Source organism: Phoxinus phoxinus (assembly GCF_949152265.1).
Source record: "Phoxinus phoxinus genome assembly, chromosome: 7".
Lineage (NCBI taxonomy): Eukaryota > Metazoa > Chordata > Actinopteri > Cypriniformes > Leuciscidae > Phoxinus > Phoxinus phoxinus.
This window is the reverse complement of record NC_136882.1, coordinates 22,758,573-22,783,249: the sequence shown is the minus strand read 5'-3', so window position 1 is coordinate 22,783,249 and position 24,677 is coordinate 22,758,573. Positions and strand designations below refer to the sequence as shown.

The 24,677-nt window shown below is 37.3% G+C and overlaps 1 long non-coding RNA gene across 2 annotated transcripts in view; it reads left to right on the top strand.

Annotated features, from left to right (window-relative positions):
• Positions 1 to 24,677, top strand: part of LOC307002340 — a 72,900-nt gene that overhangs the window by 40,642 nt on the left and 7,581 nt on the right. The window contains exon 4 of one of the 2 annotated variants that reach the window (XR_013798472.1): positions 10,432 to 10,548. The exons of the other annotated variant lie outside the window; for it this stretch is intronic. This is a non-coding gene — a long non-coding RNA (uncharacterized lncRNA). Of the gene's footprint in view, positions 1 to 10,431; positions 10,549 to 24,677 lie in introns of those variants that run through there. 2 annotated transcript variants of the gene reach the window in all.

Below are 24,677 nucleotides of genomic sequence, written 5' to 3'. Positions count from 1 at the left end.
AACATTTGGTAAGACAAATGTTAGACAACATGTTACATTTGAATAAGAAAATAATGAAAAAATAGCTCTTTTACCCCCCAGAATATCTGACAGCCAAATAGCTGTCCACTCACAAAATGCTGTAAATAATATACAAGCACAAAATAATCAAGCATGTATTCACATTTTTGATAATGATTATTAGTGTTTTTGCTTACACAAACACAAACATAATTCTTATTTATATATATATATTGCGTTGGTATAACACTACTGTTGAAAAGTTTGGGGATAGTAATAATTTTTTATCTTAAATAAATTAGTTTTATTTCACAACAATGCATGAAATTCATTACATTAAGTGAACATTAATGTAAAAGTAAAGATATTTATGTTTTACAAATAAATGCTATTCTTTTGAACTATATATTTATCAAATAATCCTGAAATAAAAAACTGTTCCAAACATAGATAATAAGAATATATTATTGAATATATATAAGAATAAGAAAATATATTATTTAACCAATATTATGGTTAAAATATATTAAAATAAAAAACTGTTATTTTAAATTGTAATAATAATGAAAGTAATACTATTTTACAATATTGTTGTTTTTATTGTATTTTGATCAAATAAATGCAGCCTTGGTGAGCATAAGAGACTTACCGACCCCAGACGTTGACTGGTAGTGTATATAAGCACAGAAAGAATCACCAATAATAGCTATGTATTCACCGCATGAGCTGGACTTGGACTGAAGCTGTACTGATGAAGACTCCTCTTTAGCTATACGAATACCATTCTATAAATAAAGGACATTTCTTTCGCAATCACAGTTTTTGCTCCTTTTTATTCTGCAAATGGTTTCATTAAATGTGTGCTCTTCAATAACCATGTGTATTTTACATTGCTATTATTATTTGACACAATACCTTCCCAATTTGTTTTATTTCAAAGAGAATGTAGTGGCACAGATTTAAAGGAGCATCATCTTCCTGCAGAGAGAAGTCAATATGTTTCAGCGCAGGTCTGCATAACCTCATTTGTAGCTTCTTGTCCTGTTACTTCATGAATAATTCAAGTACGCCGAAAGCAAGTGTGCTGTGCGTGTCTCCGTGTGCGTGTGTGTGTTGTGTGCGTGGAGGAAACGCTCTGTCTGAGGAGCCCTTGCCCCAACTTAGAGACCTCCAACTGTGCTGCCGAGCATCTCGGTATCGCTGCAGATGAAAGTCTAGAGGCCTGAGTGTGTGTGTGTGATCTGACATTGAAGATATGCTCTTGCCTTGAGCAAAGTTCTTCCCCTCTTCTCGAATGCATCCAAATCCTCACGAGAACGTCATATTCAAATAATGAATACAAACACAATTGCGCTTGGCAGATCGCATAAACAAAGTCAGAAAACAATCAATAATTGATCTCGCAATTATATCTTGACTTATGACAATAGGAATAATCAAGTTGGATGGAGAACGAGGGTGGCGGTTGGAGTCAAAGCCAAACGTGTTTAAAGGTGTTAGATGTTAGGTAGAGAGGTCAAGTACTCCAACTTTTTTTTTGACCTGAACACTTTCCTTGGGCTTTTGACCTTTCAAGATGAACCAGAGAACTTGTTCAGCTCATTAGGGAGCTCAAATCTAACAAAAAAAATCTGCCTGGTGAATCAATAGTAGCAAAAACGAGTGTCCCGGCACACTCAAAAAACAGATTCTCGTTATTGTGCAAAACACAGACCTTGGGCGCCAAAGTATGTGAAGCAGGCCAAATAATTCCTAAACATAGACTACAACAACCCATTTTGACAAACAAGAGCCAAGGGATAAAGTAACGTTTGGAGCTGCATTCCGCTGGACGTGTCAAGATTCTCCTTGTTATTTAATATTTAAGGAAGAGTGCAGCACCTTTCCGTAATATGGAGCAGATGGTGGCAAATCGAGCCCTGCCATCGCCATCTGTGAAGAGCAGGTGTCTGCCAATTGTGTTGGAAAATGGGATTCAGTCCAGGAACTACCTGACCAAAGACAAACACCCAGCAGGGAGCACTTTGTCAATTCACTGCATGTTTATCCTCAAATATTCTTTCTTTCCCCTCTACCGATATATCTCCAACCCCTAGCTTTGTCTTCTCCTATCTTCATTTAACATCTCTCTCCTGTAAAGTCACTCCCCCCTTTGCCCACTATTCTAAAGGAGATGGGGTCGCCTCAGAGTCCAGAGAGGGCAGCACAAGTGTGGCATTGTGGGCCAAAGGAGAGACGACCATTGTTCCTGCCCGCTGCCTGCCACAGCTGTGCACGAATAAGAGCAGGCACAAACCACAGCATATATCAATGTGGAGGCTGTGAGGGATGGTCCACGGGTGTCCACACTCAAAGAAGCCTAGTGTCTTTCAACTAAAAAATGCCAAAGGGCGCACAAATCACTCAAGGTGACGCTTTTATTGCTTTCAATCCATAGGAGGTGACAAGAGAACTAGTAAAAGGAAAATGACTCCTGAGGAATAGAAAATGCATGTGTAAGATATATTATCTATCTTTGTATTGATGCATATATTGGTGTGTGTGTGCATGTGTTCATGTAATTTGTACATTTTTAGCCTGGAAGATGGAAGAAGAATCTAGTATTTGTGCTGAATTTCACATGATTCAACATGAAACTAAGTAGAAACAGCTCACACTCAACAGGCCGCTGCATCTAGGCTAGTCAATGAACTGGAAGGATATTGGACATGGTATCTGCAGGATATTGGCAGCGGGCAGGGCTCCCCGTGATCGCGGCTGAAAACGAACGGCGCAGGGGCAAGTTAGGCGCAGCATGTTCACCCCAAGCGTGCCCTTTAAGAGCTGTGAGTGCATTTATCGCTGCAGGAGCGCCCTAAGTCCACACTAAGCTTCTCTTCCATAACTTACAGAATTATCCCTCACTCCTCTCTCTTTCTCATGTTTTTCTTGTGCTCCTGTTATTAGCTACCGCTCTGGACAAATATTGTGGTTGTGGAGTCAGAACAGATATCCGTCTTACAAAAGTGAACAAGATAGGGACAGAAAGAGGTTAGGAACTGCTCTTGGTAAGGAGAGGAATGCTGGGAGGCACGTGCACATTAAAAGCAAAGAAATACTTATTTGCCTCCAAGTTATTTCAAAATGTTGTGGCCATTAATATATGAATATGTACACTAACATTCAGTGGTCTCTTGTTCTCTCCAAGGTTGCATTTATTTAATCGAAAATTCAGTAAAAACATAAATATTGTGAAATATTATTAAAATTTTCAGTTACACTTTATTTTAAGAAATTATTATAGTGTTAAAGTGTAATTATATATTTTTATGTACCGAGTAATAATACTTAACTACATATACTTATAGGGTAAGGGTTAAGATGAGGGTTTGGTTTAGGGTTAGTTGGATGTAATTATGCATAATTTATAGTTATTACTATAGTAACTACATGTAACACTTGCAACAAGGACACTGTAAAATAAAGTTAAAATATTTTACACGTATTTTATTCCTGTGTTGGCAAAGCTGAATTTTCAGCAGCCAATGTGATATGATACTCTTCAGTGTCACATGAGCCTTCATAAATCATTAAAATATGCTGATTTGGTGCGCAAGAAACATTTATATTATTATTAATGTTGAAAACAGTGCTGCTTAATATTTTTGTGGAAACTGTGATACTGTATATGATTTTTAATGATTCTTTGCTGAATAGAGGCGCAGTATTTATTTGAAATAGTAAAGACATGTATTAGTTTTACAAAATATTTCGGAAACTTTTGATTAATTCACGGGATCCTTAAAAAACCCGCTAGTATGTGCTTTAAAAAAAAAAAAAAAAAAAAGTTTTATTCAGCAAGGATGCATTAAACTTAGAAAGTAATACTCTTATTAATTTACTTTTGCACTGGTTATATATCTAAATGCTATATATTTTTTTATCTGTACAATGTTGTTATTTATTAATTTTGATGTTACACAAACTGATGAAGACCTGAGGGTCGAAACGTTGCCTTTTTAATAATAAAATCCATTTTGGAAGCAGTTAATATCAGTGTGCGGACTTCACACTTCTTTATTTTTGTTTATATCACTTAGTTGTCCTGCACCTGAGCCCAATCTGGGTGTTTGGGATGTGCACAGCAGCTTTGTGCTTTTGATTCACACATAACAAATTGCCATATTTTGCATATTACCATTTCTATAACATGTTTTATGTTTGCAAAAATACAAAGTCAATTAAATAAAGTTGAATAAAATCGAATGTAATACAGCTATATATATATATTTTATATATATATATATATTTTTTTTCCCATTTACATTATTCCATTGTCATTTGTAAATTGAAATCTCAGTCAGTAGCAAAATAGCATCGAAGTAAGAGCATTTCAAAACGGTGATGTTCAGAATAATGTTTCAGTGGCAGATGTTTTAGCAGGGGATTGAACAGATTTTTATGAATGTGTATTGCACCTGACGATGACTGCATAAGAGACTAACTCTGAAGTCACACATGGGAGACTGAGAAATACTTTTCTTCCTCTCAAATTTCCCTCTATTCTCCTGTTCAACTTCACAAGAGACATTATATGCATATGATACGACAGTTGATCTTGCCATTAATGTTGCATGATGGATTACTTCTATTTAAAATATCATCAAGCTTTTGTAAGAGTTTGAGGGCCTCTTCTGCGAAGCTCACCTTCGAGCCGCTATGTGTCTCTTCTGTGTTAAAAGCGGCCATTGACACTCATCTGGCTGTGCGTACGATAGTGAGCATTGCATTATGGGAGTGGAATCTTGTCAACAGGAAGTTGGATTGTCCACAAGGCCTCGCTCTGTCGTTTAAACAGCCTCTTCGTTGTGATACGCTCCTCTATCCATGTGTGGAAAAAAAACAGCTGGACATAAAACCTCTGTGTGTGAGTTTGTGCGTGAGCATGTTTTACTCTCCGAGCGCCACAGATAATGGTGCGATCCTCTTCTACCCCCCGAGGATGCACTTTGGCTAAGGAACGGGGACCGGGGACAGAGGGGAATCACAGAAAGCGTTATGAATGTGCGTTTGATTTCATACGCCACAGGGGTCCGCGGCACAGTGGGCCACTTGTTGTGCGGCCGCCCAGATGTGCACCCGCCCGCTCGGATGAGGTCCCCCCTCAAAGACGCCCTGTTAGCGCTGCTGTCTGTGGAGACAGTGAGGAGCCCTATCCTCACCTCGCCCTGAGACCGGCATACACACACACACACACACACACCTCTGAAATGAATCAGTCCTGTACCAGGCAGAGCAGCAGTGTGAAGGGAAGATTCAATCATTCCAGTGTTTGCGTTTGATTGTGTTGAAGAGCTCGACTGGCAATGCGTGGTGTATAAAACGTGAAAAGAGCCATGATATACGACCCAGTGTGTGTGGGGTTACATTCTGGGAGCAAACAAGAACATATATGTTTAAGAACAATGAATAAGTCAAAGCATACATCCTCTCTGGGGCCACGCGGTGATGAGGATGCATTTTGTCTGCCAGCTAAATAAAAACCTCCAAGGATAGTGTTTCCCAGCCTTAGACCTGTGCGGATCTCAGATGCTTCACAAAAACACTTGTTTTAAGACGGTTATATCTTTTGCTTGAGTGTTGTCAATAGAAAATATCAATTTTAGATTTCCAAGCATTCATTTTGAGACCTTTAAATTCATAGAAGAACTGTCAATGGATACAAGATGTTTGGAACAAACCTATACCTGCAAACCTCTTTAAAACTGTGCACAACTGTTCTTTGGAAAAAGCAAAGGGTCATACCCAAAATTTATTCAATTTAGCTAACCGACGTTCAATGCATTATTTTTGACAACATTCTCATTTCACAGCAAGTGGCTAAAACAGAAGCTACTGTAGTTTACAGGAAGGTTGTTCCAATTGTCTCGGAGATGTTGCCACAGTTTTTCTATTAATTTAGTATGTCTCGTATTTAATGTCTCTTTATTTAATCCCAGACTGACTTGATGCTGAGATCAGATCTCTGTGAGCACTCCTATAAAAATGATCATCACTACAATATTTGCAAAAGGAATGTATGTAAATCTAAATTGATATCTCCCATTGACTCGCCAAAGCTAAAGATATAATAGCTTGTTTTTGTGAAGCATCTGATGTAACTTTTGCACAGTGTGTGTATATCACTGTAACAATACCGTTAAAATATTCTGTTAAATATACATTAAAATAATGAAATAAACATTAAAATAAAAGAAAATGTAACACAAACACTGTAATGCACCTTGCTGAAAACGAAAATGAAACCAAATTATTTAATCATATGTGATATGTCATGACTGCTGGGAATGCCCTTTTACTGTTTTTCACCTTAAATTAAACAGCAGTTTATTGTTGTTACTTGCAAAAAACAGATAAAATACACACACACACACACACACACACACACACACGATTACAGAGTGCTTTGAGCACACACAGACGTATATCAGTGGCTAAATCACATGATATGGTGATATTAAATGTTTCTTGATTATGTCCATGTTTATAAGGCACAGCAGCACAAATGCATGAATGGCCTTTGGAAATTTGGCATCTATCACTATTTTCAGGGATAAAAGAGTAAAACACTTCAGCTTTTGGTCTAGAAACTTTACAAAGAAAGACTGGAAAAGAAAAAAGGGGTATGGAGCTCATCAAACACACGAATGCAGAATTAACATGATACACCTGACAAAGAAGCACAGAGAGTTTAAATTATAGGATGCCAAAAGTCATTTATAGCAGCAGGAGTGTTTTTACATTCTCTTTTATATGGGTTATTGATGTGGAGCTCCTGCGAGAAAGAACACATTGTACCTCCAGGTGTGACAAGACGCTTTTGTGTTCGCAATGATTTCTTTGTCACGCACCTTCCAGAAGGAAGGCTAAGTGGCCATTGTCAGGCATTTAAAGGGGACGCACCCTGCTGCTCATCATTCATAACCTGATCGATACTCACAAAGGGAGGCTATCGATATGCCACACTTTCACCTAGCCCAATGCAAGCTCATAAATGCAGCAAAACAGGCCTCAACAAACCCGCACACAGATAAATAGAAAGTTTTGTATTTTGACATTTAAAACAAAGCAATGAATGTAAAATCAATAAAAAAAGACTAGACTACATATGATTTATAAAAACAGTACATACCCATAAGAAGCTGTTTATGCTTCATTCACCTGTTAAATGAAAGCTCATCTACGGGATTGTTGTGTGTATTGAACATACCTGTGCTGATGTTATTCAGTGCTGTTTTCAGAAATCACATAAAATACAAATTTAATATATGATATATAAATATGACACCGTTTGCTGTTGTGCTTACAGGGACCTGGGCTTGAACTCTTTTTACCCTCCACTTTCCTGTCAGTTCTCAACTGCCCAGTGGAATAAAAAATAATAATCAGCAATAAATAAATAAATATATATATATATATATATATAGCACTAGAAATAGCACTTTTTTGAAGGAAATTATTACTTTTATGCAAAAAGGATGCATTAAATTAATCGCATTAAATTAATCAAAAGTGACAGTAAGACATTTACAATGTTAAAAGATTTCTATTTCTAATAAATGCGGTTATTTTGAAATTGTAATTCAACAAGTAATCCTGAAAAATGTTTCCTCAATTATTAAGCAGCACAACTGTTTTCAACATTGATAACGCAATTCTTGAGCAAAAAATTACACCACAATATTAGGATGATTTCTGAAGGAACATGTGACACTGAGGATTGAAGAATAATTTAAAATGTAAAATATGTTAAAACAGTGAACAGTTATCAGTTTCACATAATTACTGTATTTTGATCAAATAAATGCAGCCTCGGTGAGCAATAGACTTCTTTTAAAAACATTAAAAAACCGACCCTAAACTTTTAAATGGCAGTTTACATTCGTTTAATAATTCAGGGTAAAGTTTGGACCCAGTGCTAATACACACACTGTTATCAACCAATTCAAAGTAAATAATGGCAGAATCTGACGTTTTCTGCAAAACAGAAGATTTATCAGTTTATGAACATGACTGCATGGCTCATGTGGAAATGTATGACTGCTCTTCCTGGGACGTATAGTGACCCAGATAAAGTGAATGTAGTATTGATGCACATCGAGGGGCCTTTTTATCCGTGCGATCAATTTAGTGCATTCACTCAGGGTCCGTCTCCACAGTGCTACAGGACACCTGCTGAAGCTTTAATATCTGACAGTCGATATCTGTAGCCCTTCACACCACAGAGAGAGGGACAACACCACAGTCAACCTCTGCCAGCTCTCAAACAACGGCCCAGCAACACTGCACACTCTTGGAAAGATGTGGACATGGGGAATGTCATCTCGGTATTCTTTCTAAGAAAGTAGTTATATTATGCATGCCTTTTTATTATGCATACATAATGAATTGCATGTGCACGCTACACTCATCTGCAGATAATGAGGTAAATAAACTGAACTGGGATGACCATTTGAGTGACAAAAAATTCACCCTCCAAAATGTGATTATCAATTGTCTTGTTCTTTAGCATAGAAAATTCATTATGCCAAGAAAAATTAGATTTTTCCTTCCATTGATGTATAGTCATATGATTGATTCACTGGCCTAAAAATTGAGTCTTTAAAATGCTTAATCACAGATTAAATATCATTACTATTTTGAAACTATAATGTTTTTAAGTATTTTACTAAAAGGATAAAAACACATCTGAAATAGATTAATATCAATGCAGTAATCTTACATAATATTGTACACACACACACACACACACACACACACACACACACACACACACACACACACACACACACACACACACACACACACACACACACACACACACACACACACACACACACACACACACAATAGATCAAAGTTAAAAACAACCCAGCCATATTCTTTAAAAAGGCAGTGACAAAGAACTTTGTCTAAAGGTACTATCAGCTTTCAAGACAGAAATAAAAAAAGCTCCCACAAGCTGTACATTTTTCACAAACGTTCTCCCGCGGGACAGGTTAAAGTGAAACGGCAAACTAAACAAACACGGCGGTGCAGGCTTACACATTCTCCTGTCTGAATGAGTCAGCTGACAGGACGTGGAGAAAGGTTGCAGGTCTCAGATGAGTTGCATAATGCAGCCCTCTTTCACTTCTTTCATTGAAGCTCAGGCTTCACAATGTTATACTTGCATACATACAATAGCCAAATAGCAACAAGAGGAATGCCTAATAATAATTAGCATACCTTTTATTTGCTGAATGGCAATTAAATGTGTACCAAGCCCCCCTCCCCCATTTTATCTGTCTGTTCTTACATGATAATATTGATGTGGCCACTAACTCATTGCTTACTATGAGCATATTGTAATGATGTATTGGTGACATCAAACAGAAGACACAATCTAAGAACTCTATTTATAACCATTAGCAGCGGCAGTGCCTAACCTAGGCGTGACCTTTGTCAATTAACTACTGTGCAGCGATTATAGCTGATTAGCCTGACAGTAAGCGTCTATGAGTCTCCGTAGTCATTAAACAGTGGCATTTCTCCCAGCAGCATGAGACCCGGCACTCCGGGCTAGCGGTGACGGATGACATGGTTCAGGGCTTCAGGGGGGTTTTGTGCGACCTTCGAAATAGTAAAGGGGGCAGTGTGGACGGTGTCTCTGTGTAAGTTAACAGAGCGAGTGATTCATGCGCTTTTCCAAAGCGGCATTCTACGAGCGACACAAATCTAAGGGCACTTGTAGATAACAACCTGAGCGTTGTCAGAGAGCACCATTGTTGAGGATTTTGACTGAAATTAGCCAGGACCTTCTGGTCATGTGAACTGACCGCAACGGCCAAAAAAAGGTCTGAGTGTTTTACGCTTGAATGTGTTTAACATGCAACCGTTGCAACGCCACAGAGTAGATGAGAAGTTTTATCCTGCCATGACAAATTGCAGTCGGGTTAATAAAAAAGATGATGCAATTATTCTCAAAAAAGCTGCAATTGGAGCCTTTATATTGGAAGCAGGTAAATGAAATGTTGCAGAACATGATTTCCTGTGCCATTTCAGATGGATACAAGAAACAAAACGGAATCAAAAGATTCTGAAACGGGAGCAAACATTCCATCGCATCTTTCAGCCCAACAAAGCGATAAGCGCAGAAGCAAAGTGCACAGCCAAACACTGTCATGAGTAGAGTGAATAGGATTGCTCTTCTATCGCCTCTCTTTTCCCAAAACCGAGCTGACAACCTCCGGCGACGCTTTCCATTCAAGCTTAGCGGGAACACGTTTTCATTTCAATATCACTGAGTGGGCTGGGACGGCCTTTGATGTCTACCTAGCCGGTACCTTGTGGGTAATCTAGCCCTTGGATTAAGCCATTTCTAAAACGTTTTTCCCCTCCTCTCTTCCACAGCCAAGATTGCCATCACTGCCTCCGTAATCTTTTGTAACAGAAGCTAATGCAGAAACACCTGCCACACAAGCCGGGCACATCCAGTCCTGTCGTCGTAAGCAGATTACATTCTGCAATGCCAGGTATTTGAGGAATATTCATGTCGCTAAGTGCTTATGTAATGAGTCATAAAGCGCTATAGGCCCCCCCCCCCCACCCCACACTCTCCCTTACTTGTTTTTGAGTTGATCTCATCCCCATAAATGAGTGAGCCTTTGGGGCATTGTTTGGGTTGAAATCCCTGGCCCATGCCAAGAAGTGAAATTGCTGCGCCTTGGGGGTCTTGGAGACAAACTAAAGAGCCAATCCTCTGACTTGCTGTTGTTTCACTGGTAGTCTTGTGATATGATGCTTATTAAGAGCATGATGTTTTGATAACAACTCCACATGTTATTAATCATACTAACAGGACACTGAAGACTAAGAAGCGGTTAACAGTTCAAGAAAGAAAGTACATATGTTTTTAATCAGTTTAGTATCTAGAACTAACATTGGTTTGTCTCTTACAGAAGAACAATCCTTATTGTTATTAGTAATGTGACTAATAATAATTCTGTATATACAGTCCACTACTGATTCAAAGTTTTGTTTAACATTAAACATTAACAGTTTAATGTTTTTGAAAGAAATCTCGATGCTCACAAAAGCTGTATTTTTTTAATCAAAAATAGTAATAGATAAAAAACACAGTACTAATAACAGTAATAACAACAGTAAATAAAAACAGAAATAACTATTTTCTATTGGGATATATTTCAAAATATTACGGAAATCATTGTAAGAACCATTGCTCAAGAACCATTTCTTATTATTATCAATTAATATTTTAGCCTAATATTTTGGGATGTTTTTTTTCAGGATTATTTGAAGAATAGAAAGTTCAGAATAACCGCATTTATTTTAAGCAGCATTTATTCTTAACCAACTTTTGTCCATTTAATGCATCCTTGCTGAATAAAATTATATAAAAAAAACTACTGCTCCCAAACTTTTGAACAGTGATAAAACATCATATTACATGAACATCACACAAGTTATCAGTCATTAGTCAGGGTAAAATGCATTTATTAAACTTATTCAGTAAAATTCTTATTGTATTCAAAACTGAGCACAGCAAACATCAACTACTGTGTTTATCTTATTAATCTTACTAAAATCTTTATTTCATTTATGGTTAACAAAGAGTAAAGAGCGAAGTTCTGGTTATTCAAAAAAAATGTGCACCATGTTATAACTCGAGCTCAGAGCTGTAGCCTAAATCTCACGACATATCTCTTCTGCAAATCTGACACAGGAGGAGACAGAAATGAAGCAAAAGCAAAATCTGGAACAAAAGCGAAGCCATCTTTTCAAACAACAGCCTGTGGCTCCTTTCACTTGGCATCTTCAAGACGCATCTGATCCTTTGCTTTGTTTAAAGCCAGAGCGTCTTTAAAAGTGGATTTATTTGTTTGAGGTTGTTTCTCTATTTATTTCTGTATTTACCAAGATCATCCAGTTCTGGGAGCGAAAGGGACGGTGGGTTTTGTCAAATCCTAGAAGGTTTCTTGGCACGGGCACAAACACAACTTGATGACTTACAGAAGACGAAGATGGTTAGTTACCGACTGTCTGCTCAGGGGTTATTGTGATGGATCCACTTCCCCGATAAAACCTACTTCAAAAGTTCACAGTGAACACAGGCCTGTAACTGAGGGAATGGCGCAAATAAATACTTAGCTGCGACAGGAAACAATAACAGGATCTCCTTCATTTTGCCTTCAAGATTTATAAAAACAACAAGGTAGATAAGCCGGAGGATCAAGGGAATAAACAATTGTGCGATGGAGCTGAGAGCCATTAGATCAAATAGCTTTAATTACCTGATTACGGTGAGCTAGTGCTGACTCGCTTTCTCTGGAACGCTGGCTGCATGACTAAATTAGCGGAAGAGATAAGGTACAGCCCCAGATCTGCTCCACCTTACCTAATCTCCATCAGGTTTACCATCAACACTGCCTGGGACTCAGTTACTGTTGAATAAGAGCAGTGGAAATGCTGTTTTTCAGCTATTTCTGGACTGATCAAACCCCATTTAGATAAGGAGGGCTGTTACAGGACCTTTTAATGTTCAGGACAGCCTTTGAGAACAGAACGGGTTGTTTAATCGAGATAATTGCTCTTTTATACTTTCCCATGATAAAGACTGGCAGATCCCATCATGTCAACAGTAACTGGCAGTGATAGATTAAGGCGTTTTTGAAAAAAGTATCATTGTTTCATTTGGACACATTCTTAGTCCACTTGAAGTAGATTTAAAATGTCTAATGTTCATGGTAGAAAAGGGAACAACAGCAGCAGCAGCATCAAATATTATTAACTATATAAACACAAAAGACTAACAGGGTTTCATTAAGCATGTTAATTTCTCAACTAAGCATGTATTAGTCATTTCATCTATTCTTTTTTTTTTCTTTTTTTTTAGGACTATCAAACTACTGCCAAGTTTGATGAAGGTGTGTGTTATCATGTTTTGCATTCTTTGCAAACAACCTTTTGACCTCAAAATTAAGCCAAAGCAACATACACACATTAAATATTTTCTTTGTCATACTTTTCCTCACAATTGTTTTCCAGTGGTTATTGGATGTTCTGTCATCCTGTGTTGTGATCTTTGTTGGATAAAGTCCTCGCGTCCCAACAAAAGCATCTTGGAGATACGTGAGGATTTGGGCGTCCTGTAACTATGTTTGTTTGACTGATGGGTGTTGTCCGAATGATCTAAACTCTTGTGGCTTATAGTCTGGTTTGCATTTTTGCTGAGTCTGATTTAACCTATGGTATGTGACATTCGTTCATGACATAACTTTTTTTTTAAACCTGCATCACGTGTTTTTCTAATCTTGACATACACAAAATCGCAAATAACTCTTGACAGTGGAGCTGAGGAGACAAACCATAGTATGTGCTGTGCTGTTCTCTGCCCTCACTCCACACTGTCAATATTCGATCCCCAAATACTGTACATTTCTTTTGAGGGCAGTATTTGCATCAATGATTTTGCCCCATGTCAGTTTCTCACAGCTGACAGCGGTGACTGCTGAGGAGTTTGACATCAGCCCTGTGGATTTACTCCTGACAGAGGTCAGACCCTGGTGTGACAGTCAGATTTACAGTCTGGTGACAGCTTCCCTGTGGACCAGATCACCAGGGATTGATTGTGAGTTCACTTCTGGATGACAGTCATTTCACTGGCTTAACTACTTCTGTGTGCATGTGGATTGTATTTTAGTTACAAGCCAAATATCTATCGAATTTTGGCTATTTGAAAATAGCTTTTTGCCTTGTAAATAAAGTAACACATTTAGCTAATGGTCAATTTGAAGATGTACAATGTTAAAAAGGGATTCTTGAGAATATTTAGAGTGACATTTTACCCCAAAATTAAAATTCCATCATCATTTACTCACCCTCAAGTTGTTCTAAACCTGAATGAGTATATTTTGACATAAGAAGATATTTTGAAAAATGTTGGAAGCCAAACCGCTCCTGGTCCCAATTGGCTTCCCTAGTATTTCTTCCCCCTTATATTTTTTAACCATGAAATGAACGCTGAAAAGAGCCTCCTCATTCAGCTGGTCATGAGGCTTCACAAATACCCTCATCCACACAATCCAGCCCAACCAAATAACTAATTCACAAAAAGAAAACTAGGCTACCTCCTTGGAATGAAACAAAGACTCAGTGGCCACAGCCTGGCTATAGAGACAGGCAGATGGAGACATCTAGAGCTGGCTATCCGGAGAGAGCAGGTTATCTTTACACTAGCTAAGGAGTAATAGAAACACAACTACACTTCTTAACCACCTGCCCTACCTAATGAAATTTGAAAATACTTCTTTTCCAAATATGAAATTATTTGATATATATATTTGAATAACTTCAAAAAGCTGGAGAAAAATGCACAAGCTCAATGTTTACTTGTTGAAAAAAGAGACTACATTTCACTATCAGCAAAGTACATCAATTCCTGCCAAAAAAAGAGAGAAGAGTCAACCAAACAGTGATGCGCCCGTATACTCACACACATATACGCGTGATCTCACACAAACTCTTGTACACACACACACACACACACACACACACACACACACACACACACACACACACACACACACACACACACACACACACACACACACACACACACACACACACACACACACGTAAAAACACACACGAGAGAGAGAGAGGGAGAGAGAGAGGGAGAGAGGATGTGTTGACAATTGTTTAGTCCCAGGAGTCACAAAAGGCATGAGAAGCCATCCATGCAGCTGCTAAAAGGACATGAGAACACACACACACACACACACACACACACACACACACACACACACACACACACACACACACACACACACACACACACACACACACACACACACACACACACACACACACACACACACACACACACACACACACACACACACACACACACACACACATTTTAGAAAGGTCATTTACCTTGATAGTTCTAGCCTTCAGTCTACATTAAATTACACATTGATAACAAGCAAACTCCCTATCGTGTCCTCAGGTTCAAGTTAAAAGGCCTGTGTGTGTGGTGCAATGTAAGCAAAAGACTGAAGTTCTGCCTTGAGATAGGAAAGACCCAGGCAATTAGGCTGTTTCATGTCACTGGACTGTGTCTGTTTCCCCCTCTGGACACTTCTGAGCACCGCTTAAGACACCTAAACGCTGTGGTGTAGGGAGCAGAGCACGGATAATGTCATTTAGATTGAGGAACCGTGACTGGGAGTAGTTTTGGATCAGATAATGGTCTCCGTAAAGGAACATTATTCCACATCAGCATGAGTCAAGCTCTTGTCTGATGTTAGCTGGCCTGATATCTCTTAAAACATAGGATACAAATATGTTCTGCTTTATTCAAAATATGTTAAAATGGTAAATTCAAAAATAAAGATGAAACATGAACTGATTTCAGGTTAAATTGTAGGTCAATTACATTCCACAAACAGTTTCGACTTAAAACACATACACATACGCACACACAGAGTATCTGGAGAATTTCCTGTGCCGCCTACCCACCCACCTTAAACTGTCTCGTGGGACAGAGGAACAGAAGATGAGCGGGGAGGAGGCTGTCTGTATGTCCTCAGCAGGGTGACACAAATCCTAAAGAATTCTCAGGAAATGCTGCCAAGCTCAAGTTCTCTGTCTGCGTACCCGTCTATTTTTCATCAATATCTCTGACCTAAGGTCAGATAAAATCATATAATAACCAAGTAAACAGATGATGATAAAAGCTTTGATTGTTCGGTCTGATGTTTATGCTATTAAATCTGATATTCAGCTATGTTCTTGGGTTCTACACATAGAAAAGTTTCTTCAACAATGGGCAGTATTGACCCTATTGAAATTATGGTAATTGGAAACACATTTGAAATGTTTTTGGAATGAAATGGCAAATTCATTTGTTTTGAAAAAAAAAAAAAAAAAAATCCATACTTTTTGCATAATTAAATCAAATTACAGCTTGATTGGAAGTGATGCACAATAAATAAATAAAAATCAGTGCCATTTTATGTTATTATTATTTTATTATATAATTATATTATAACTGTGGGATAGCCATTTATTATATATATATATATATATATATATATATATATATATATATATATATATATATATCATTTTATTTTATTTTTTATCGTTTACATAAAATAAATACAATGATTTGTTTATTTCATAAAAGTGTCTGAAGTTGAAGAAGCACCCAACTATTATTATTATTTCTTATAAATATCATGAATAGTATAAAGGTGGTGTGCTGAACTTGACTATTTTCATATTCAAGTAACAATGTATCATGGTCATATCATGGTAACCTGGTCATTCTGTTCTTCACCAAAACCGATAAGCTCTTGAATGTTACATTCCCACTTTGACAAAACAAAGTCTGCTAACAATCACAATTTGGACCTGTAGCGATTTCATTAGAAAATCCAATCTCAGGTATTAGAACACAACTATTATTCATTCTGATATAACAGTCTGTGAACGATTCTTTGTTTTTATTAATTTGACGAAAAATGCTCAGTAAATGCTTAATTCCGCTGTCCCCTAGGTTTACACTTTACATTAACATTGCTGTACATTGCATAAACACTGTAATGTAAAGTTTGACCTTTTTATGTTTCCATATCCATGATGTATCACAACTGGCTATATAGATCTAGTTCCTGATGAGGTGAAGAGAGAGTTGTAGGGCCATTCAACACCACTCGCACTTAAAAAGAAATACAAGCCGACAGTAACATTCCCCTCGTAAACATTTATGAAAGTAGAGCGTTTGTCTTGAGAAGGCCAGGTCACAGACATTTTCACAGAAATATAATATCCGTTATCAGAGTTTCCTATTTGTCCCACATTATTCTGGTGGAAGGTTGTGGCACAGGTGATTTTTCTTTCCTGTGTGAGATAAAACAGGACTCGAGAAAAGAGAGTAAGTCTTAAGTGGGACTATGAATCCTTATCTGATGTTACAAGTACTTGAAATATGAGATCATATCCAGACCCAACAAGTATGGAGAAGTGGAACAAAATAGGGAATACATATCTGCGATTATGGCATTGGTTTGCTTTGTGTCAAGGCTCCTTACATTTACTGATTTAGCTATACATGACGGTAACTTTAGCCACGTTATTGTAGACTGTTATTGGTGACCATGTATGTAGTGAAATGTATGTGGGGGGGGGGGGGGGGGGAGGATATTAAAATGAGTGTCCATGACTTCAACCTTGAACAAATATCTCATAAATTGTGAATGTAAGAAAGTGGTTTCATTAAAAGGTGACCTATAGTGTAAAACAAATTTAAGGCAAACGTTGACCCCTTTCACTCCACAGATAAGTGTTTACGTAACGTTCACGTTGTAAGATCAAATGAATGTCAAGAGTCCAAATGGCAAAGCTGGAAGAGTGAAAAAAGCCTATTAGGACAGGGAATATTTTTATCTATCATATTGCATGGAGGACAAACAATGGTAAACATGCAGACACATCTGTCGCCAGCTTATCTGTGTATTATGACGCACTTAACCAACACGCCTAATGCACACTTCACCGGTGCCTGTTAAAGCCTTCTGTAGCTGGACTTAACGATACTTAGCAAAGGTCCTCACCACGAGCATTTACTGTAAGCTTTATGGATTGACAGGTCATGGATTGGTGGTCACTAATGTTTGACAGTGTTTTAGTTGTGCGAATTAAAACATATGGGTTAAATGGTAATTTTTTTACAATATTATATTGGGATACTTAAAGTAAGTTAGAGATACAGAGCGGATTCCAAACAGCGTTTTTGTACCTATGAAGGGCACTTCGGGAAGGGGATGCCGGTTGGGGTTAGGTTTAGTTTCATAGGGTTAGTAAACAGTTTCATAGTTAAGAAATTAGTTTAATATAGCAGATACTGTATGTTAGTTGACCACTTCTAGTGTCCAAACAAAAGACGACAAGTTTTAAAGTTAAGACCAGAGACGGAACACACAATATAAAGAAACTTCATTATTTAGAAACAAGGGCTGTCAAACGATCAAAATATTTAATCGTGATTAATCGCATTAATGTCATAGTTAACTCGCGATTAATCGCTCATTATCTATTCCAAATGTCTCTTGATTTCATTTTGTGCCATTATTTTTTCTCATTTTAATGCTCTTATCAACGTGGAAAAGTTGATCGGCTTGCTTTGTGCAAATGTTTTTTATTGAAAACAACATTGGCGTATAGCTACTGTGTTCAATTTCACACTAACATTCTCATTTGGAGCAAATAATCTCTCACACAATAACACTGTCCATCAATAAAAGGGTGAAAGAAATACTGACAAGGTAACGTTACTGATATTGACGAGTGGGCGTAGAAACGCATCAGCTGTGTGTGTGTGCTTGACCATCAAGTGGTATTTCAGACTGGACGTGCTGCGATGATAGCTCAGTTCACAACGACAAAACACACAGATCACTTTGGTCTTGTCAATTGAACCATTTGGCAACTTTTTAAAAGTAAACTTTCCATTCAGAATCTTGGCATCCATTTCGGCGTCTCGCGCTCATCATTCATCCACTCAAAATGTAACGTTAAAGGGGGTCGCACACCGGACGAGAAGCGCATCGCCTCGTATTTAAAATGCGAACACATTATTCTCTATGAGTGTACACACACCGGCGGCGCCATTCAGCGTTTTTATTGCTGCCCATAAACTGAGAAAGTGCGCGTCCAATGTGCGATACGAGTTGTCCTAGACGCAGCTCGGCGCAGCTCTGAAGTCCAAAGTCTTTTGGGTTTTACAACTGGTGAATCTCCAGTTGTCACTGGTGATTGTCGCTTTAAACTTTCGGGATCTGCCATACCAAGTGCTAAGCTAAATCTCCACCTCCATCAGGTGGTTTTTGCAATCACCAAATAGCCCACATTTATTGCAAGTTATTATTTTGATCTACTGCTGATGGCTAATAAATATTTTGTATGCTTTTTGTTATTTATATCATGGAGCTGTACCTGTAAACTTGCATTTTGGCCAGAAATAACAATAACAATACAAATTTACTTACAAATTCATATTATAAGAAATATAAAACTAACCGTTTTATAAAATGCCAATAATAGCCTAATGCAGCGCAGTATTAAAAAATATGTAAAACTAAAGGCTAAAAATAAGAATATATAATCGCTGATGGGCCGCAACTTTTTGTCTCTATATTTTGTCATTTTTTTTTTATAAAATGAATGCTATTTGTCATCTTTTACATCTGTATATGGGTTTTATAAATATTTAACGAATAAAAAGCATTTAAGAGGTTATGATTTAACCTCGTAAATCCATTGGTTCCTTAAACTGTAAGTCAAACCTCATTACTCCACGCGGCCTCTTTAGAATGAAGTGCCGCGCACAGTTTGGAGATCTCTGCTTGTTTGCAATGCAAGGGTATATAAATAACTGATGTTTGAGTAAGGGTAGTGTTTTCTTTACTCAAGAAACACTTTGTCCATTACGGCGTCTAACATTTTTTTTATATTTATGAGAATATTCTTAATATTAATAACTACTGTTTACTCTTTTGTATCATGATTTATCAAAACTGTGCTGTGTCAAAAAAAAAAGAAAAAAGGTTGGGCTAATGCTGTAGTCCAGAGGGCTTTGGTGATCTTAAGCCGCCCCTGCCTGTAGCAGATCAGAGCAAAAAAATTAAAATAATACATTTGAATATATATATATATATATATATATATATATATATATATATATATATATATATATATATATATATATATATATATATATATATATATATTATATTTAAATATATTTGAATACTAAAAATTATAAAAACAACATGCAGGTTTAACATTCTTTTTGTGAGAAGAAAACATTTCTACAACTTCTGAAAGTGAACAGCAATGTAGCATCACTGTAGCATTACATAAAAAGTAAGTGCCATTACAATTACATTAGGTCAGTGTAAACCAGGGGGTTTAGGGTTTCAGGTAGGCCTACATTGTTTATTTAACAACCAAAATGTATTAATCAAATATAAAAATAAAACACTGCTTAGTCGTTTGAATTAAATATAAATATAAATATCAATTAAATTGAATTTAATTCTGCATGAATTAAATATACACTGATTGTTATTAAAGCTGCACAAGTTATTTAGCCAAGAGCAGTGAGTGATTTTCTCTTTGTCTTTTGTTTAATTAACATTAAGCACACAGATGGAAGCAGGTTTATTAGCATGCTGTCACTTTAAGAGATCCACGGATCCAATATATTATGCACGCTTTCTTTCTCAACTGTTTAGTCCATTTAAGACACAACTGACTGTGTTTACGTGAATACACCAAGACGGGCATTTTGACATCAATTTGTGTATTTGGCCATATAAGCTGCGGAAGAGAACTGAATTTGGGATCACCTGCTTGCTGTGCGCATGGGTACTTCGCCTATTGCATTTAATAACACTAAGCATGTCACATGTATGTAACAGTCATGTGTCCAGTCTACTCTCTGCTGTCTGCCTAAAACTTGGACTTTTTGTAATCTTTTTGAGTATTAAAATCATGCAGTTATCGCAAGCTGTTGCGATATGCATCTCAATAGGTAGCCTACATTTGCAATATTTTGATCATTTTTCAATATTATGCAGCCCTGGTTATGGTTACATTCCAGGTGAGGATAATGAGGAAATTAAGTTGTCTGTCATTGCTCCCTTCACCAAGTCCATTCCAAATGGCTACATTATGACATGCAAGTGCTGCTCCCTGCAAAGTCCCCACTTTAAAGCGCTCTGCCTGTCGGAGTGAGTAGGGCATAGGAATGCTCACTTCCGATAGGAATTTTTTAATCTACAGCCTGTTAGATAGAACAATAGAATAATAATAATAAGTTTAATTTATATAGCGCCTTGCCCAAGCTCAAGGACGCTTCACAATAACAGTAAATAACAAGCAGTTTACACATAAACGGACAATGGACATTTGCCCAGAACTGTGCCAGAACGAACTGTGTAACGATATGAGACAGATATATATATGAATAGAATAGCAGTCAAACTTCAAGACTTTGTAATGTTTTTCAGACCTTTAAAGAAAATCTGTCTCAACAAACTTTGCATTTCTGTTAAAAAATGACAGAAATTATAGTTCTTTGAATTTCAATTATTTTTAAATTCCTTACATTCAAATTTGAAAACTGCAGTTCTGTTTGCTGCCTCTTTTTATGTTCAATTTAAATTCTAGAATTTAACTGGAACTTAAATGCATTGTATATTAAATTCTTAATGACCAATAACTTTGTCTTGTAGAGGTGATACATTGCCTATAGCAGCATAGGGCTGGTTTATAGATGCCCATCTAATATATTATATGTTCCATCCTCAAAATAACTTTTTTATAAAAGACTTGAATTTTTTAAATGACAGGATAAATATTTTATTGACGAAGGGTTCACATTACTGACTGCTCACTCAAAGGTCAAAGGTCAAAGTGTGAAACAGATTAGGGAGGATGATGTTGTCGAACAGCTTTTATGATTATGCCAATCGGAATTTGCAAGCGAACAAGCAAATTCCTGCAGGAGCTTTCCAAATTAAGAAAACAACCTGAAACGGAAAGATTAGTCTCTGTCTGATCTCCTCTCATTTGAACTGTTATTTCAACCATCTTCATTTTCCTGTGCCAATGGTGAAACAAATGTTCCTGTTAAACATTCCTGGATTCATCCATATTTAATTACTCGCACCTTCATTAACATACGCCTCTCTTTAATGAAGAAAGTGTTACATTTATTCACACCAAATGGCAATTCTGCCTTTGATGATCTCAACAATTAGGGAACATCAAAGCCTAGGTTGTGCAAACGTGGATTCTCATTTGCCTAATTAAACTAACCTGTAGACAGAAAAAAAGACGAACATTTGAAATGGAAAGTTCAATTATATTTATGCTGCTTGTGAAATAATTATGTACCTTGTACTCAATTAAGAATGTGTTAATTAACTTGTAGTTTAAACATAACTAAGAAATGTGTTTAGTTGCTCTGTATTGAAATAACGACGTTCGGTTTTGGCATGTCTCATTCCTTTCCATCCTGAGGAATCTTTCATCTTTTGAGACATTTTAATGGCAGCTGAAATAGTTCATGTTATGACACAGACAGATTGAGATTTATGCTTTACAAAATGACCTCATTTGCTTCTGCCAATTTCGTACCAATCTCTCATCAGAGGTGTTCTCAAGATGTCCATTCGCACACAGATTCTTTCTCTTGTTCTCACACACACGTGCTCATGTGCACACAATAAATCATTTGATTAAGAAATACAGAGTGTACTCAACAGGCTTGTCAGCTTCACGAGTTTGATGTCATGTGTGTGGATCATTCTTTTCTGTCCACATTATATTTCACAAAAATTGCCATTTGTTTTCTTTGTAATGGAGTGAACTATAAATTAGTTTTAGGAAATAAATAGCATGCATAAAACTCACAAATGCCAAACTTTTGATCCTTGATTCTCATCAAACGATTAGTATTGGTGCAAGTGCAAGGTTTCTGACATTAATCCATCATAATTTAATTAATAATTGAGTCACTCAAATATCTGCATTGCATCAGACAACATAAAAAAACCCAGATTGAATATCACCATGTTACCGTATTTGCTTACTATATAGGCTAATAACTATACTTACTAGCATATAGTCAAAACACGTTACAAGCAACACTAATGTGATTAACATGTAAAGTAACACCATAATGCAGAGCACTAAACTATTCAGTGCGAAGTAAAATAAAGCTTTCTTTTTCACTCATACACCTTACATTTCCATTAAAAAGGTAAAAAAAAAAAAAAAAAAAACTTTTATTTAGCATCGGTGCATTGAATTAATCAAAAGTGACAATAAAAACCTTTATGTTACAAAAAAATATTTTTTAAATAAAAATATCACATTTTCTATTATTTTGAACTAAAAAAAGGTATCACATGAATTTATTAAACACAAAATCATCATATTAGAATGATTTCTAAAGGATCATGTGACACTGAAGACTGGAGTAATGATGCTGAAAATGCCATCACAGGAATACATTTCATTTTAAAATATTTTTAAATTGTAATAATACAATATTACGGTTTTTACTGAATTTCTGATTAAATGCAGTTTGTGTAAGCATAAGAAACATCTTTCAAAAACATAAAAAAAACCTTACTGAACCCAAACCTTGAAACGGTTTTATATGTTAAAAATAAGTGTTGTGCTACTTCAATTCATCATAATTTTGTCATCACACAATTCCCATTATCATATTATAAATTGACATATAAGTTTATTTATTTATTTGTTTATTTTTAGGGCGAGTAAGTGCCTCCTTCCCAAATGAAACCTATGTCACTGGCAATACGATTTCAAAACACTACACAGCGTTTCATGCCTCTCCAGTAACTAGCATATTCAAAAAGGAAAGTTCAGGAACTTGTTGTGTTTGGCCTTTGCACTCCATCCATCCCCTGTTCAAAATCAAACCGGGGTTCTCGTTGTGACCCGTTCTCTACTCTCCACTGTCGACTCTGTTAACATTAGCCAAACTAATGAGGCAGCGCTCCTTATCTGCCTCCCTCCTCTCTTGACATGAGCGTCCTGCACACAGTTCTCTCGCAGTCATCGCTCCTCTGTGCGTCAGCTCCCGCAAGTCGGGGAGTCGAACCCCTCCGGCCCTCGCTCTTCGTGGGAACAACATGCTCCCCCCCACCTCCCCAATGGACCTTAGGCCTTGTCATCTTTAAACCTTCAAACAACACCCGAGTCGCCCTCCCCCTTCCCACGGTTAAAATAAATTGTCCTTAGTGTAGAGCCGGCTGTCTGAAGCTCACAAGTTAGGCCATCCTGTCTTCAGGATTTTGGAAGCCCTCCCCCAGAGAGTAACAAAGACTTTGTGAGAAAGACGGGAGAAAAGAGGGACAGGAAAAGAGAGCAAATGAGAAGAAGGTGTTGTGATTCCTGCCCATTCTTGGATGAGGACAGCGCCCACACACTTTTTCTCAAGCCCCCACGATCACCGATGGCTGCAGTGATAATATGGGGCTGGGTGTGTGTGTGTCGTAATGACGGTGAGGTGGCGTTTAATGCCTGGCCAAAGTATCCTCGTGGGCGACTGCCGTTCCCATGCCCCGCTGCATTCCTCCCTTAGATCCCAGACGCGTTCTTTTGCTACTATTTATTTTTCCTTCCCCCTACGTGGAGGCCAGGATGTACAACGAGTGCATTACCAGTGACCTGAGTGGGAGGGGAAACAGTGGAGCCCTCCTGAACACAAATGGACATACACACATACACACTTAAATGTTGCCATTAGTCCGGCCCCCAAGGGCTTATGCTCTCCTTTTAACACAGCAGTGACACCGTGTGTAGTGCGCTCTGGGTAGTCGTGGAGCAACTGTGGAGGTCTGTGTGATTATCTCACGTTTACCCCAGTTTCCTATAGTTCTGATAAAAATGTTAATAACTTAAAGGTTTGTTGATTTTATTGATAATAATGAGGCGAAAAATGCACAACATGATGATCATTCACCCAAAAGTGAAAATTCTGTCATCATTTACTCACACTCAAATTGCTCCCAACCTGTATTCTGTTTAAC